Source organism: Orbicella franksi, chromosome 9 (genome assembly GCF_964199315.1).
Source record: "Orbicella franksi chromosome 9, jaOrbFran1.1, whole genome shotgun sequence".
NCBI classification, from domain to species: domain Eukaryota; kingdom Metazoa; phylum Cnidaria; class Anthozoa; order Scleractinia; family Merulinidae; genus Orbicella; species Orbicella franksi.
This window is the reverse complement of record NC_138153.1, coordinates 18,563,894-18,581,378: the sequence shown is the minus strand read 5'-3', so window position 1 is coordinate 18,581,378 and position 17,485 is coordinate 18,563,894. Positions and strand designations below refer to the sequence as shown.

Genomic DNA, 17,485 nt, shown 5'->3' with positions numbered 1-17,485 from the left:
CGTCCTTTTTCTCTTGTAACTGATGAAGGTCTAAGACCGAAACGTTTTTCTATTAAATTTTTAACTTTTTAACTTTTTTTACCGTCAGAAGTTGTCCGTCCTTGCTTTATCAAACGTTTTTAAATTCATTTTTGCGGTGAGGCTTGGACTGTGAATCTTCATTGATCCTCTTGACGCAGTGGCATTCTTTGTTGGCTTGAGGCATTTTATAACCGTTTTATATATATATATATATATATATATATATATATATATGTATGTATGTATATATGTATATATGTATATATGTATATATGTATATATGTATATATGTATATATGTATATATGTATATATGTATATATGTATGTATGCGGATATATTGTCATTTATACTTCCCTCCTTGTTATCCTTGATGCCTCTATCAAGGTCTTTCTTTTGCCCTATTTTCCATCAATAATTGTCTCAATCCTATGTGTCACCTGGTGGTCATATAAGGTCACTAAAATCATTTGCAGTTGAGATAATAGGACTGTCAAAAGCACACAAACGACTGACTGACACCTTTAAAATATTCCCTTAGATTTAATCGGCTGGTTCACACTCTTTACAATTCAGTTTAAACTTTCTATTTCCAGTGCGATGTAGGAATAGCTTAATATTCTCTTGATATCTAGTTTCTCTTGCAAACACCCTTCTGTAAAAGTCTCCAGTATCTGATATATACGGTGGCCTACAACTGTCACGGCAAAAAGAATAACCTCACGGCAAAAGAAATAACCTCACGGCAAAACAAGAAGACTCGCGGTAAAAGTAAAAGTCTCACGGCAAAACAAAAAGACTCACGGCAAAGGGAATATCCTCACGGCAACCTCACCGTGAGTCGTTTTGTCCTTTATCTATTTGCCGTGAGTCTTTTACTTTTGCCGTGAAGCTATTTCTTTTGCCGTGAGGTTATTCTTTTCACCGTGAGGTTATATTTCCTTTTGCCGTGAGGTTATTTTTTTTTTTACCGGGAGGTTATTCTTTTTGCCGTGATGTTATTTCTTTTGCCGTGAGTCTTCTACTGTCGCCGTGAGGTTATTTCTTTTGCCGTGACGGTTGTGGGCCACTGTAGACATATGACACTCTTAATCTGCACACTAAGTTAATGTTCTTTCTAGTAAGGCCTCAAACTACTGTATATACGGAAGTCAATGTTCTCCGTTTTCGCTCATCTGTAAGCCATCATGCCTTGCGGGACTATTTGATCCCTGTTAGTGGAACCATGTGAATTAGCCATCTTTTATTCTATTAATAATAATAATAATAATAATAATAATAGACTTGTATAGCGCTAGAACTATACAAACATACTCAAAAGCGCTTTACATTAAGTTAAAATAAATGAATAAATGGAAATCACTAAACTTTAAAACTATTTCCACAAGTGAAAAGCTTTCTTAAAAAGAAATGTTTTCAGTTGCTTTTTGAAAATGGCGAGGCTGCTACTTGTCCTTATAGTTAATAGCAGCGAGTTCCATAAAACAGGTGCAGCATGAGCAAAGGCCCGATCCCCAAGTGTAGAGCAGTTGACGTTTGGAACAACCAGAAGAGATTTTGCAGACGAACGAAGAGCGTAATTAGTAGCTGGTTTCAGGGATAAAAGATCATTTATGTAGGAAGGACTTTGGTTGTGTAGTGCCTTGTAAACAAGAAGAAGCAATTTAAACTGAACTCTAAACGATACTGGGAGCCAATGTAAGTCGATAAGAGCGGGCGGGATATGATCAAATTTCGCAATCCGAAAAATCACTCTAGCCGCGGCATTCTGAACTTTCTGTAAACGATCAATCTGGTATTTAGGTAGACCAAATAGAAGTGCATTGCAGTAATCAAGGTGCGAAGATACAAAGGCGTGGATCAGTGTCTTTGTGGATTGCGCGGTAAGGAATTTTCTGATCTGTCTTATGTTGTATAGTCCGCGAAAAGCCTTGCTACAAATCTTGCCAATGTGAACATTCATTCGCATATGAGCATCGAACCAGGCCCCAAGGTTCCGGACGCTTTCTAACGGTTTAATGACAGTGTCGCCAATGATAATAGAATCAATAGATGTTTTTTCAAGTTGTTGACGGGAGCCAATAATTAGAAATTCAGTTTTCGCGTCATTGATCATTAGACGATTACCAATAAACCAAATTAGATTAAAGCTTAAGTGGTAGTCCCGCTAAAAGCGGTCAACTCGACTTCGGGACCTAAAATAATTTTCCTTCATTTTCTGTCAGTGAAAAGGGTTTGACACATATATAAAAAAGCAATTTATTATTTTCCAATTCCTTATTTCTTCTTTGCTACGAGCCAAAATTGAATTTTGGCCGAACTGAGGTTGCCGACCGTGATCAGAAAGGCAAAAATTCACCGATTTTGTGAAGCGTGCTACGTCGCCAAAAATGCAGCTCACGGAATTTCGTTTTCATACGAATTTTAAGGTACATTCATTACTTTGACTGACGAAATATGGAAACTTTTCGAAAAATTCTAAGCTTACTGGCGAGGCTGGAAGACACCCTACTGCGAGGCCCTTGATCACCTACTAAAATTTAGCCAAATTTGACGGGAAAAATCTCAAAAGTTGGGTCTAAATGAAGCCTAAAAAGCACATCACAGTAAACTTCATACCTTAATAAACCGTTCTATAAGTTCAAACCGGTGGGTATCTCCTTGGATTGCACGCGAGAACAGATTAAAATCTGCCACAGTCAGTGTGTTTACATAGCCATCGCTCGTGTAAAAGCTCATTTGTATAACCCTAGCACCCGGTGAAAATACATCTTCTTCCGTTCAGGTTCGTTTGTTGACCTGAGTAGTGGCACAAAGCTTCCTTTAATAATTGCGTACACTCTAGATCCAGTTTTGAGGTGAAGGTTGCGTTAAAGTTGATCAATTCTCAAGAAACCAAAACCAAAACCAAACATTCAGTGATGTCCCGTCAGCCTTTTATAGAATAGAGTATGACAATAATTATTGAACAGGGATTGGTGAAGAAATTTCTTCCGAGCTCATGAATATTATTTTTTCAATCTGATTGCTCCTCCCCTTGAAACATTTCGGTAGCTCTTTCATCTCCACAAGGTTTCATAACTCTAACCACAGAAGAAGAGAAGTTTAATGTAACGACATAAACGGGAAATTATTCGAGCTGATTGCTCCGCGTTCCTTGGAGCATTTGACGATGGCTTGTTGGTGGACCTGCATTGTGCTTCTTCTCAGCTTGATGCTGTCAATCAGCAAATCAGGTAATTAAAATATTTATTGTATAGTAGCGTACAGTGTACGTATCCTACAATTATTTCGGCTGAAAACTTTCTTTAAGGCAGCAACGTTAGAACCTTGTTGTCTGGTGGTTATGTCCAAATACTATTAAGAAACGTATTTACGATTTTTAACGTGATCAGCTCCTCTCAAGGCGTGGTTTATAAAACAATAATCTAGAGTGGTACTTCAAGTTCCAATTCTGTCGGCACAAGAACATTTTATTCAAATTTTAAAGTTTTCGTGATATTTCAATTCCCGTGTCTCTGATGTACTGGATCATGTAGGTATAATTTTGTTTACAATAAAAAACCGAAACAACACTAACTTCCTTAGTCATGGGGAAGGATGTCAACACTTAGCATTTCAGCACAAAATATACCAGTGATCGACTAGCAATTTTTTGTTTTTGTTTTTGATTTTTTAAATAATTAAAATAGACCGCTCTGATCTTGTAATATTACTATTAAAAACAAATTTATAACAAAACCTCCTATAGAGTGGTTTTCAATTGATTCTCGAAAGTATACTGGGATCAGGCAATTACGTACTCTGTGTTTGGTTTAGGTTTTATTGCCGTTAGAGACTGGTTCAGTAGTCTAATCGGTAAGTAATTGGTTTGGTCTTACGACAGTCAATTAAAAACCTCTCTATAATGTAAAATTCAAGAGAGTACGTATGCTTTCCAAGGGTGTGGCAATTGAACATGCAACGTGTTTATATGTTAACCCACAGTATTAGACCCAATCAATCTTAGTTATTTCACACGCTTTCGTGCTGTCAACGCAAAATCAAAGCAAAGACAAGATGGAGCTTTCAAAATACTGATGAAGGTCTAAGACCGAAACGTTTTTCTATTAAATTTTTAACTTTTTAACTTTTTTTACCGTCAGAAGTTGTCCGTCCTTGCTTTATCAAACGTTTACATATATATATATCTATATATATATATATATATATATATATATATATATATATAATAAACAATGGTAGCAAGGCAAGACTTCAATTCATCGTTTTATTGCGACAACGCTGTTTCGTATGGTCATCCTTTGACCATACGAAACAGCGTTGTCGCAATAAAACGATGAATTGAAGTCTTGCTACCATTGTTTATTATCTACACTGCTCCTCTCAGAGTCGAGCGCTCTATAAATTTATTCTGTTCAAGTTCAAGAAGTATATATATATATATATATATATATATATATATATATATATATATATATATAGTCAAAACCGAGTAACAAGTTCCATGTCTTTTACCTACGTCGCAGTTTTAAAAACAGCAAAACATGCAATTTACATCGTCCTCTCGTTTTGGGAAGAACAATTGTAAAATTTGAAAACAGAGGGGATCATAGCATTCGAGCAAGCTCTGTTGAAGGAGGGGTGGAGAGGAGGGGTAGAAGCTCGAGTAGGGGCTGGGGGGGGGGGTAGGAGCTCCCTCACTCCACCCTTACTCCAATAGATCTTCCTCGCAGGCTTATGGCATCACCAAAGTCCCAACGTTCCTGTTCTAGTATTCATGACAGCAATGCATGTATGTTGTCCTCATTTTTGCGGCACTTTCTGATCCTTCTGTCTTGTTCTTTCCACAAGTGTTCGACTTCTAAGGAAGAAAACATGAAATGTCAATGCTATCATACATAGGGTGCATGGAAGCAGATACAAAAAAGAAAGCCAAATAATAACAACAACCAAAATAGAACAAGCACAAAAAATTAAAAATTTAACTGGTGGAATACTAACAAAAAGAGCACATTGTTTTTTTGTTTTTTTTTTCAATAAATTTAGATTATGGAAGAGGTTTTTTTGAAACTCATTTATAATTCATCAAGTTTAAACCAAGGAACATCTTGTGCTCGCCGTTATGCGTCTTGCATATTCTATCAATTTGTTATAAAACTTGTTCTTCGCCATGGCCTAATTTTCCCATAAATGAATGCCTTCTCCTAGCTTGTTATCTTCGAATTTCCCATAAATGCATGGTCATGTAACCCTATGAACAGAGAACAATGTCCTTATCTGATTATTGCACGGGACAGAACCATTCTCAACCTCATGGTTTATTTTAAGAGTTAAACATGAAAATGTGCCTATGTACAAGACATGCATACCTCTGTTTTTCTTGGTGAGTTGCTGTCCAGTTTGTGCAAGAGATTGCAAGATCATCTCTGCGCGTCCGTAAGCTGGTTCGTTTGCTGAGGGATTTGTCTTTATGGGCGCTGATACTGGAACGAAAGGTACATTGTCAAGAATTTAAACGTCAACAAAAACTACAAAACAGGAGAAAAGAATTGCGAATAAAAGAAAGCGAAAAAAAAAAAAAAAAAAATAGACGGGTAAGGAAGGGTGGAGTGATCTAGGTAAACAGACTATTACCGGCTCCAAAAGCTCTCTCATCTAGTTTCCTTGAAGTCAGGTCTTTTTGTTTTCTGTGACCGTACGAATCCCGCGCAGAATTCGTATCGCTACCTCGTTTTCTGACTTTCACGTTCTGGGGAACTGGGCGCGAGTGTTTCTTTGATGAAGACACAGTGTCAGACATTTGACTTGAACTCGGCTGACTACTGGTTACCGAGGACGCATTTGACGTCGGATTCCAAGAATGAGCCGTGTTCAAGACTTTCCCGTGAAAATACAGTGTCTGCAGTAGACGTTGAATGGTCGATTAAAAGCGACGTGACATCAGAGTTATCGCTTTGAATCGATAAAGACAGTGGTGAAGGTGGCCTGTGAAATATTTGTGAATGTTCACTAAGTGCGTCGCTGCTGGCAGCACTGTCTTTCTTCGGAGATGAACTGTGCAGCGGAAGAGCAAAGTCATTAACATCCTCGCTGACGTCGTCGAGTTCGTAACTGGTGCTTAATCGGCTTCTTCTCTGTCAAATTCACGTTTGTAGTCACTAGAAACAACAGGTTTAGGGCACAGGATTCGCTCGTTTTGGGTTGTATTTCGATGCTTTCTCTCAGACCGTTCATCGCCTTGTCTTTTGCCTTTAGTCATTGGATCACAATTTTCCTTTCCAGGGTCGACCTCAGAAGCGATGTTTCTCCGACCCTTTGTCCTAGATTCCGGTTCTTCAGGGTGTACAGGGCCATCATCCAACAGTGCTCGCTCAGTAGGAGGCCCGTGGGACGTAAACGCAGTAGTTGGAGTCTTGCCAGGGGTCCCATTTTCAGACACGAGCTTGAAAACTTGTGATCAGGCTTCATACTTCATGTAATAACGTCTTCAGGTCCTCTGTAACTTCGTCGTTCTTTCCTGAAGAAGCTTCACTTGCCTGTAGATTTAAAACGCAGATAAGAATTTACGGGCACAAAAACGATTTAGTACAAATCTTTATTCACTAAACGCATAGTCCCGCCAATAGCCACGAGAGAAACTAACACAGCAACAGAATCCTTACCTCCCTGGACTTTCCACCTTGTGTTAGGTGCCCAGTCTCCAACTCCGCCACTTCGGGCTGTGAGCCTTGGGAAAGAGGTAGAACCGACTCTGGCAAAGCGCTCTTTTGAGGGAACATAACATTGCTGAAATTCGCTTGAGTCGCCAGCGGAGGCCATCTAGAGGTAACAAGTAAATAACACAAGATAGAACAAGAACAGAAGTTACTGGGAAATCGCATTTTTTTTCTCCAGATTGTTCTAACGGTGGAAACGTTGCCCACGCGAAATCCACGTGACGATCACACCCTGAATAATAATAAGTATTATTAATAACATTGTTTTAATTATTTTTTGGCACCCTCCAGTAGTCTGCATCTTTCAGAGTATTGCGTGACGAGAACTGTTGTGCAATGATCCAAACAACGTTTGGCTCTTGCAGTCGGCAATGAATTAAAGAGACTAGACTTCACTTCCTGGTCACAGAACAAATACGTGCAAGATCCATACCTAAATCCAGTGTTCAGTTTTGTCAAAAGCTCAACCAGCGATGCAGCTTCTGGCCTGAGTGAAAGAGGAGCCTTTGAAGTCCGCTCAAGTTCCTTGAATAACAAACCAATCAATGATTTCAATTACATGCTGTAAAGTGTGTTTCGATATAAAAGCTCCCAGATCCTATTTTACCAATCTCGTTCTCAAGGCCGCGTTCTTTTTAGTTAGGACCAACAAATTGAGACCCCTGGGAGAAATCGGAAGATGAGCCATCATTAGACACAGCGGTTACTCTCAATACGCGTCTTTAGAAGCCGTTATTTGACTTGAACGAAAATCGGTTGAAAATCAACTGGAACCAGGATTTTCTGGTTTTGGCTTTTTACTAGCACAGAGCGTCGTACGTTCGGTCTCCGCTGACCGAAAACGCGCGAGCTCTGGGAACGAGATTGCCATTTGTCCCGCATGCAACGCTAGGTAACGTGAAATCTGAGTCCAGCTTACACTGGCTAAAACTACAGGTACTGTAGTAGAATTCTACTAGAATACTGATGAAATATACTTCGGTCCGATTCGCACTTCATGGCGTACCTTAACTTCGAGCGAGTGCTTCAGTTTTAGCCTGGCCATCTCTTGTTCCATCTTCTCGATCACACCTTGCGAGTCGGCGTGTTTGAGAGCAGCCTTCGAAAAGAAAGACGTATATTATATAAAGACGTCTATATCTCCAAACGACTTTGGAAATATAAAGTTTTACTTGACTTCTTCAAAATGTCAATTCCCTGACTTTTCCCTGTCCTTGAAGAAATTTTCTTCCCCTGACCATTTCACAACCCTATGATGTGCAATTGAATGAGCGATGTTGCTATCCATTACTCATCATCCATTTTTTTGAAAGGTAGAAGGCAGTGGAACTTGTCGTAACTGAACTCCCTTAGTTCTAGAATGTGTTCGCTTACGGCAGGTTAAATATACAATCAAACCTGTATTAAACGGACACCCTTGGGACCCTCACTAGTGTCCGCTTAATACAGGCCGTCCCCTCTTAGCAGGTTCTAATACATTGTGCAATAATAATTAATTATTAACCCTTTTGTAACTCAGTGTAACACAGTGTAAGATCGAAGACTGCTCATAGCACAATGTCCAGTCAGTCAATGCATCAATCTTGAATAATCTATTTAGCTTTAGAAACATCGCTGAACAATGTTAAAGGAGTCTAAGCTGAGCTTTCAGAAGTAAAAAGCCCTGGAAGTGTCTGCTTATTGCAGGTTTTTTTTGCAACAAAATGGCTTAATATTGGCGTCCGCGTCCGCTTAACATAGGTGTCCGCTGAATGCAGGTTTATTTCACGGTAAATATAGGAAGAAAAGTTTGGGACTCTAACTGGTGTCCACTTAATAGAGGGTGTCCGCTTAATGTGGGGTCCGCTTAAGACAGGTTTCACTGTATCTGTTGTTCTATGTGGCTGGCACCGTGGGAGGGGCGTTTGCCTCATGGTTAGTACGCTTCACTCCGGATTGAGCGCTCTGGGTTCGAGCCCCGGCAGGGGATATTGTGTTGTGTTGTGTTCTTGGGCAAGACATTTTCGCGTGTATAAATCGATCCCGGCGAATTTAATGCTGGGGGTAGTCGTGAGATAGACTAGCGTCCCATCCAGGGGGGAGAACAAATACCCCTAGTCACTTCATGCTACTGAAACCGCAGTTAAGTGCCAGCCTGATGGGCCGCTTGGCTCGTATGCAGACAGGAACAGGTATGCAGGGAACATCACCAGTTTTCTATTTATGGAAGGGGTCCATCTACTGGAATTCAGAAGTAATTGTAAATTACGAACATGGGCGTCCACAGCCATTCATTGGTTTATTATCGCACCTTTTCAAGCGCTTGCTCCATGTGGTTAATCTGCTTTTTGTATTCATCATTCTGTTCTCGGATCGTTCGCAGCTCGAATTTTAGCTGGTCTCGCTCAACTGTCAGTTGTTTAACCGTTCCCGACAATTCGCTGCTTCTCCTCTCGTAATAGCGTGCGTCCTAAAGCAACAGAGAAACCAGTGAGAGAACTAAAAGTTGAGTTATCGCCGATCCAATAGTCAAGCCTGCAAATCCATGTATAGCTCAGCTCGGTGTAGCACGAAAATTCATCATTATTATCATCATCATTCTTTTTCATCCCGGGAAGCGAGAGCATATCATTCATGGTATCCACCGGTAACAGTATTCAATAAAATTGTTTCCTACCTTGGAAGCTGTATTTAGGCTCTCTGTCAACCAATGGATTCTATAAAAAAGATAATGACACGACAGTTTTTGCAAGCAGTCACTGAAGCGTGACAGAATAACGTAAAATCACACTCATAACTCTGGCTGATAATATGATTATATCGATGCCAACTTACTTGTTTTGTAAGGCGTCCAGTTCTCCACGTTTCGCGGTCACTTCTTGTTGCATGGCTCCAGCCACTCGAACAGCTGCAATGTAAGTACAATATTATAAGAGCCTTTAGCTTTAGGCAAATGTCATAGTCTAAAAAGTGCTGATATTGCTGCAAAGTTGGCTCTTTTGAAAACAAAGCAAACAATACTATAATGATAATGAGTTGTTCTACATGAAGCCCAAAGTGAGAGCGCCCAGCAATATTAAGCTGCGACTTATGCAGATGACGTACCTTTGCCACTCATGTCGCCCTTTGTCTTCAGTAATTTTCGCGTCAAAGTTAAATCTTGTTCCGAACCTTGTAAACCAACGGAGAAATACATTTGCAGAAAGGCAGTGAAATGTTGACATACAGAATTTTCTCCAAATCCAGGAAATGCCAATGAAAGTAAATGTGCAAACAACAACAACATCGAAAAAAGATATCACAGGAGATAAACCAGGAAGCAAAAACGGAAGACCGCGAATAGTTCTTACTTTTCTTTTACAGATCCTCGGGAAGGAAGCGATAGAGCAAGCAGAGAAAAGGACAACTTCCCCTTGTTACTCTCTCTTTTGATTTTTACTCAATGACAAGTATACGAAATAAAATATCTAAAGCTCCTACCAGTCAAATGTAAAGAGACTAGGATTATGACTCGAGAATATTGAGTTTGTTTAAGAATGATGTATTTTATCTCTGGCTACCTGTAGGTACCATACTGCTGGTGACGGCAAGGGCATTTGAGAAAGTATTACTGATTATATACCTTTTAGTCGAGAGAGCAATTTACTGATCTCTTTCTCGCGTTCTCCGTGTTTTCCTTCAACCAGAGAACTCAGCGAGCCATTCTCGTCCTTCAACTTCGTCACCTCAATTTGCCGCAGCTTTAGCTCCGCCATGATGTTACTTCGTTCCTCCATCAAGGCGTCTAATTCTTCTTGTTTGATTTGTAAACTGTTTGACACGGAGTTTTTCTCTTCTTCCAACTCCTTGACTCGCTTATCCTTGGCTCTCAATTTCTTGGCCAATATTTCACGATGACTTTTCATTTCCTCCACCTCGCCGATTCTTTCTTCCAACGTTCGTATTAACTGTTCTCTCTCTCGTTGAAGCGAATCACCCGTTTGGCTATTCCTCTCCAGAATTTCTGCCAGATTAGTCCCCTGCGCTTGAAAGGTCGCTATTGTCCTCTCCCTTTCATTGAGCTGAGTCTGAAGTTTTTCAACACAGTTCTCAGCTTCTACCAAGCCTTTAGATTTTAATTCTAAGGATTTTGTTAATTCTTCGACTTGCTTGTGCAAATTGGAAACACTGCTGTGTGTTTTCTCAAGTTCCTCAGCTAAACGAATTTTCTCCTCTCTTACAACATTCATTTCCTTAGTTCTCAGTTCTAAATCGTTCTTCAGTTTGACGTTTTCCTCTTGTTCTTTGGCTAATTCGAGTCTTTTATTTTCTAAATCCGCTGTCAAGGTTGAAATATTTTGATTTGACTTAGTAAGCTCGTTTAAAATGCCATCGAGCCGAGCGTTTGCTCTCTCTCTTTCCTGATTAAGGGCCTTTTCCACTTCAATTTCCCTCAGTCGCGCACTCTCTTCGCGTATGTCTTTCACTAACATTTCCTTCTCTGCGACATTGGCTCTTAAATTGTTCGCTTCCTCGCTGTACTTTTCCTGAAGAATAGTCAACTCTTTGCTTAGTTCTTCGTTCTTTTTCTCTGCTACTTGTCGAAGTTTTTCCATTGCAGTGAGTTTGTCGTTCAGCGCAATAACGTTTGCTTGTTCCTGTGAAACTCGAGCGAGTAAGTTTTGTTTCTCGTCTTTTACGACTTGAAGTTCGGCTGTCAATTCACGAACAGAAAGTTCCAGTTCTTTGGACTAAACGAAAAATAAAAGAACCACTATAATTCTGGCAAGGGTTAAAGTTAAAATATAGTATCACGCTGGACTGAAAGCGTCTGAATGATCCAGCAACAGACAAATATACAAATATGCCAGTTATCTGTTTTCATGTGACTGAAACCGCTGAGAAACAAGATAAAAGGGTACCCACCTTACTTTGAAATTGCTCCGTGCTTTCGTTGCTTGATTTTTTGGACTTTTCAAGCTCTAGCTCAAGCCAGTTCACTTTGTCTTCCATAGCGGACACTTCTGTTTGGTGTTGCTCTCTGAGTAATAACACATTAGAAATGATAGCAAAAATGAAAGAAGGAAAGATCGACAGGGCATAAAGTATTTCCCACCGGCGCGTAGTCGCGGAAAATAGCGGTTGGTTAACATTGTGGGACACGATAACGAAGGCACTTTAATTTCTGCAGTGAATAATCGTGTCTGTATGTACAATATAGTCTACACCTAGGTAAGGTGAATTTCAATGTAAAAAATATATATATATATATATATATTAATTTAGTTATAAGCACTGAGCGAATAACAATGTGTGAGTCAACAGAAACGCCACGGACCTGAGTTTGTCTGTTTCTTGTTGTAAAGTCTCCAGCTCTTTTTTAACAAGCGTTATCTTGTTAGCTGAAGATTCTAACGCTTGGCCATGCTCTTCCTCCAACTTTGAGATCCTAAAGTTAGTAGTAGAAAAATCAATGAGAAGGTATATGTCTTAACTTAAAATTCAATTCCACATTAAATTACACTCGGATCACCTTTATGAAAAAAATGTCCGTAAGGAGTGATTGCCCCGGTGATAAAAGTTCTGAAAGGAACTGTTAATTCTATTCAGAACTAAATATAAATGTACCTTACCCTATTGTTACTCCTGGGTTCAGATCATAAACCAATAAATTTGGTATCTGAATACTATATAGCCTACCCGACAATTTTCTTTCGTTTTTTAACTCCTTCCTCCATTTTCTTTTTGTCTTTTTTAGCACCCTCTAGGTCCACCCCTCAATTATTTTCACTTGTCTTATCCGTTTCAGATCAAATGATTGGAACATTCTCTTACTTCACCTTGAATTCTCTCTGCATTTCGTCTTGTTTCTTATCCGTTTGTTCTCTACTGCTCTTGAGCCCTGCCTCAACCTGCCACAAGCACAAAATATTGAAGGTAAAATGCCAAATTGAAAGATTGTTTCAGACTGATATGGAAGTCTTTTAAGCTGTCATGGGCAAATCTAAACTATGAAAGGAGGTCCTTATTATTTGAAAGCGAGCAGCCTTTTGTCTCCGTGTCAAAACGAGTCTTCGTGCGAAACTATTCTTACCCCTAAAGGTTCATTTCCAGGCAAATCAAACTCATTTCCATGTGACAGGTTTTGCACGAGCACTAGTTTTAAAACAGAGGCACAAGCGAACTCGGAAATGCCTATTGTTCAGGTTCTTTGTTCATGTTAGCTTCCTTGATGAACACATACATGCCATGTAATATCTAGGTGTATACAATCACTGTAAGTTACAAAACATTACGCAACCAGCTCTTTACCCCATCCAGCTTTGACTGTAGTGTCTTCTTCTCGTTATCATCCTCAAAAAGACACGTTTGGAGGATTTCAATAAGCGCGTCACCGATCTGAGTCACAGAAACATTGCTCTCCAGTGCACTAGTTACTAAGCCTGAACGAAATCTTCTCTTTTCCTCCTCGAGTGATATGCGCTTTATTTTGTCAAAGAAAGACTTGTGACCAGCTAAGTCTTTTTCGAGTTCGCTCACACTGGATTCCATGGAATTTAAGTCCTGAAATAAAGTAAGAAAAAGTTCATTATATTGAAGGTTATATACAGTGTATAGCATTTCAGCGTTCGGCTCACCTTTGAGTCACGTACGTGAGCGGCGAAGAGCAAAGCGATCCGGCGGGAAGGAGTCTGGTGAAGAGGGCTACGCCGCGCGCGCTTGTGCTCCAACGTGAGCCTGCTCCCAGGCTATTCGAGTGAGCCAGCATGTGAACGCACGTGAAAATCACTTTTAACTGATCTTGCGAAGAATGAGTGGCACACTCGTACTCTATGAATCAAGTCCCCAACAACGAAACAGTCATTAAAAACGCACCTACACGTACATGACTGATGTTTCTTAACAGGACTTGCAAAAACCCGCCTCATAACAAAATGCAGGTCTCAAAAGAAACGAGACTGTCAATTTTCATTGAGCAATAAAGTGTACCACTGCTGAACACACCTTGTCCTTTGCATCTGTGATCTGTTGTTGTTTTGCTAGTCCAGCTTCCAGTTGATGAATTAACTGTAATTGACCCGCGGCTTCGTTTTCTCTGAACAATAGATACATTTCATAAAAGCAACAAAGGAGGTTAAATGTATTACTTTTAACAAAAGACCAATTTACTGAATTATATGTAGATTCCTTTCGATCTTTCAAGCCCGGCCTTTATGATAAAGGCCGGGCTTGAAAGTCGTGTCATGCATCAGCAGACATTTTCGCAGCTGCGTTGGTTTTTGCGTACATTATACAATTTATTCCAGAGGAAGAATGGCTGTCATGCCGGCTAAGTCACGAAAATTGCATGTCTGTTATGTATCTCAGATGGCAATGACTTCTCATTTACAAACATAATGTGATCTGATTAAATCATTTTTTTTAAATCAATTACATTTCAAAAATAATAGCACAATAAAGGAATTTCACATTTGGTGAAATCATCACTTCATTGAGCTTCAAATTCCTCGCATCTTTTTCAGTTTTGGCCACAAAGGTTTGAAGACAAACTCACATGTAATGTAATATAATTTAACATTTTCTTTTTACAATGAACATTTTTTACCTGAGAGCACAGTTTCTTTCAAGCGATTTTCTAACTCACTGACCACCTCTCTGTAATATGCATCTTGCTTTGCGCAAAGCTCTGTGGTCTGTAAGGAGATACATGTGGAAATTGCTAAATTTAGAGTTTGAGATATCATGCCTTTCAAAAATAAGAATCCCACTGACATAATTACCATTTTTAACTTTCTTTTCAAATCCTCCATCTGAGCATTGGATTCTCGAAGACCAAACTCTGTTCCAATGTTTCCAAATCCTGAAACCGGGTACCCAACAGTCCTGGTACCCAAACCTCCAGTTCGAAGAGGTCCACCACCATAAGTGGAGCTAATACTGGGACTGAGGTGAGAAATTACAGAGTCATCACTGTGTCACTTAATTTCCTTTAGTGGATTAGACAGCAGACAGTATACTGTGTGTACAACATAGCCCTTTTGAGGAGCAGGGAGGTTAAGAGCTCCTGAGGGTGCCAGACAAGTATAAAAGAGTGTTCTCAAGTATGGCACAGCTCAGTTCAAGGGGTTCATTCACTTTTTTTGTACTTACAGCTCAACTCTCGCCTTGTGATCACCCTGCTAATATGGACACCCACTATTATGAACAGAAGCTACATCCCCAGTTGACGCTACAGTAAAATGTACAGAAATGACTCCCCCTAATACAGTGTCTCACTATTGCAGAATTTTGGACACTTGTTTTTTGTTTTTCTCTTGTTACAATGAACAACTTGAATGACATAATTATTCTGCAGTCTTGTAGTAATAATTATTACTAGTTTGTACACTATTTTGACCCATATTATGAACTGGAGTAAATATTTACTACACATTATAGGCAACTGGAATTAAGAGTATAGCAGTACATGTATCAGTGACACTTTATAAGCGAATATTGTCATTTTTATTGCACCCTGCTCTTGCGGACTCGCACTACTATGGACACCAATTGACAGCCTAGCAGGTGTCCCTACTAATGAGAGTTGACTGTACATGTACACATGGGCAATTCCACTATCACGGAGATTACATTCAGACTCAATTTTGAAACTTTAATTTAGCACAGAAAGAGTATAAAAAGGAGTTGTCCAGTTTTCCATTTATGAACATGTTTGTGCCTACTGACATGTCAATTGGGCTGCACAATTTTTCCAGTTGACTAATTTGTATTGGTATCACCCAACTAGTGGACTAATGCAAATCCTGCATTTTAATTGGCTACGCTACTAGAGGACTATTAGTAATAGTCCTTGAGTAGCAAAACTGGCGCGATCGAGCATGACGCTTTCTTTCGTTTTATTCCCAAATAAATATTTCTTCAACTTGCATTTGTTAACATTATTGTTGCCTTTTCTGTCCGACTAGTTGGGTGATACTAAAACAATCAAACAAGTAAAACAATAGCCTCATGGGCTATTGACCCGTAGCCCGCAAGGGCTACGGGTCTAATTGTTAATGAGAGATATAGAGCGAAAAAACACTGTTGCGGACGTTACATAAAAAACAACCACAATTTTCCTGTGAAGTATCAGGGGGTTTTGTATGAACTGTTCAAAATATATGCAGTTTAGTGGTTGTGTGACCCAACAAGGCTGATTTCATTTGAACTGAGATTCACAATTTTGCAAGGGTATTTGAACTTAAACGTCGTGGACGTTACACTGTGTGAATCATTGCCAAGTATAGAAAACAAATGAGCTTTTCTGTATAGTTCTCAGTCATGTAAGGCAAGATAGGCAAACACTTTATGTCATTTTGAATGAAACTGGTTGGCCCTTCATGTAAAAACCCTGAAATATCACAGCACAGTTTGGGGGAAACAACACGCTTTTCACATCAAGTATAACCTGCATTTGAGCCTGCTTTTGGCATTCTGAGCCTGGAAACTTACGTTGGTCACCAGAATACAGAGTTGGCACAACTATTTATTATTGGCCTAGACAAAGGAAACAAAAGGGTCCTCTTTTCAAACATTTCTGTGGGAAAAAAACTCTTGAAAGTAATAGGATACATAAAAGGGTTTAAGAATTGTTAAAAATGACTATGTTCATCAGAATGGCAGAACCTCTTCTATTGTTGAAATTTCAGAATAGTTAACAAACCACTTGAAAGTTGCTGTCTTTGTCAAAATGTTTGTTAGGCAAACTAGAGCAAATCTAGAAGGACATATGGTCTTGTGGTGTAATGGAATAGCTTTTAAGAACCATTTCAAAATGTTTTTCCTTAACTTCAAGTAGTTTAACGTCCACGATGTAACATCCAGAACAATGTTTTGCTGCCATTATTTTAAAAATGTTGTTTACCAGAGATTTCTTTTTACCAAAGTGTTTCTATTGGATATCTAGCTGTGTGACAAGAATGGTTTTAAAATCTTTCTGGTTGTTATTTTGGAAAAGAAAAAAGATTGTTAAAGCATTGCGGACATTATGTCAGTGACAAAACTTTTTTTTTTATGTACATCTTTTTTTTTAAAAAGTTCAGGGTGAATTTTATATCACCCATGTATTAACTCCAGTGAGGGACTTTTTCTGATACAAGTGTCCCTTATATTTTCCAAGTTTGATACAGCAAGTTAAAAAATTTACTTCTTGCCTGTTGTTTGCTTTGGGGACCCCCCCCCCCCCCTAATAACATGTCACAAGGGAGCTGAAATTTATTTTTCTGTGTACTTTAACTTGTCCATAATGTAGAACAGGGTATAATTTCATGTGCAACTGCTTTTCAAAGTCTGGATTCTGACATCACTCATGTGGAATTGCCCATATACATGTACAGCTTTGCTGACCAAAGCTGTCCTGAAAAAAGGAAACAACAATACACACATGTTTACGAGGTATGAAATAATGCTGAAAGGTACAATGCTTTATGGGTAGTGTTGGTTCACTGTTGTTAGATCAGAGTTGAGTTCACAGTGCTTCAGCTGAAAGGAAAGGAAAGATGAAAGCATGACTTGTACTAATGCTATTTTCACCTATCAAGCTGAAACACAGAAACTGCAAACTTCAATGATGAAATAAAAACCACTACTACCCGTAGCAGAAGTTCCTAGATCTACTGTTATAATGGCCATGCATGCTTTTATGCTTTCATACTTTTGTGCGACAACATGTCTCAATATAGCTGCTAATAATTTGTACTCAATATACATTCTGCTAATTATTAACAGCACACGTTGTACAGTATCTAA

General features: G+C 39.2%; 1 protein-coding gene and 1 pseudogene across 2 annotated transcripts in view; both read right to left on the bottom strand.

Moving 5' to 3' along the window:
* The window catches only part of LOC145497731 (uncharacterized), a 63,247-nt gene extending 59,675 nt beyond the window's left edge, over positions 1 to 3,572 (bottom strand). The window contains exon 1 of the mRNA XM_081477573.1: positions 3,065 to 3,572. The gene's annotated coding sequence lies outside the window, so the exon portion shown is untranslated. The remainder of the gene's footprint in view (positions 1 to 3,064) is intronic.
* Positions 3,573 to 4,482: 910 nt separating this feature from the next.
* On the bottom strand, positions 4,483 to 14,283 carry LOC145497734 (uncharacterized; annotated as a pseudogene). Its single transcript, XR_014050713.1, has 16 exons — positions 13,703 to 14,283; positions 13,010 to 13,261; positions 12,533 to 12,609; positions 12,036 to 12,146; positions 11,624 to 11,738; positions 10,341 to 11,448; positions 9,824 to 9,889; positions 9,554 to 9,626; positions 9,396 to 9,435; positions 9,030 to 9,188; positions 7,746 to 7,838; positions 7,173 to 7,264; positions 6,686 to 6,842; positions 5,658 to 6,559; positions 5,393 to 5,506; positions 4,483 to 4,884 (listed from the first exon to the last, which is right to left on the bottom strand). The product of XR_014050713.1 is annotated as an uncharacterized LOC145497734 (transcript).
* Between the last annotated feature and the right edge of the window lie 3,202 nt (positions 14,284 to 17,485).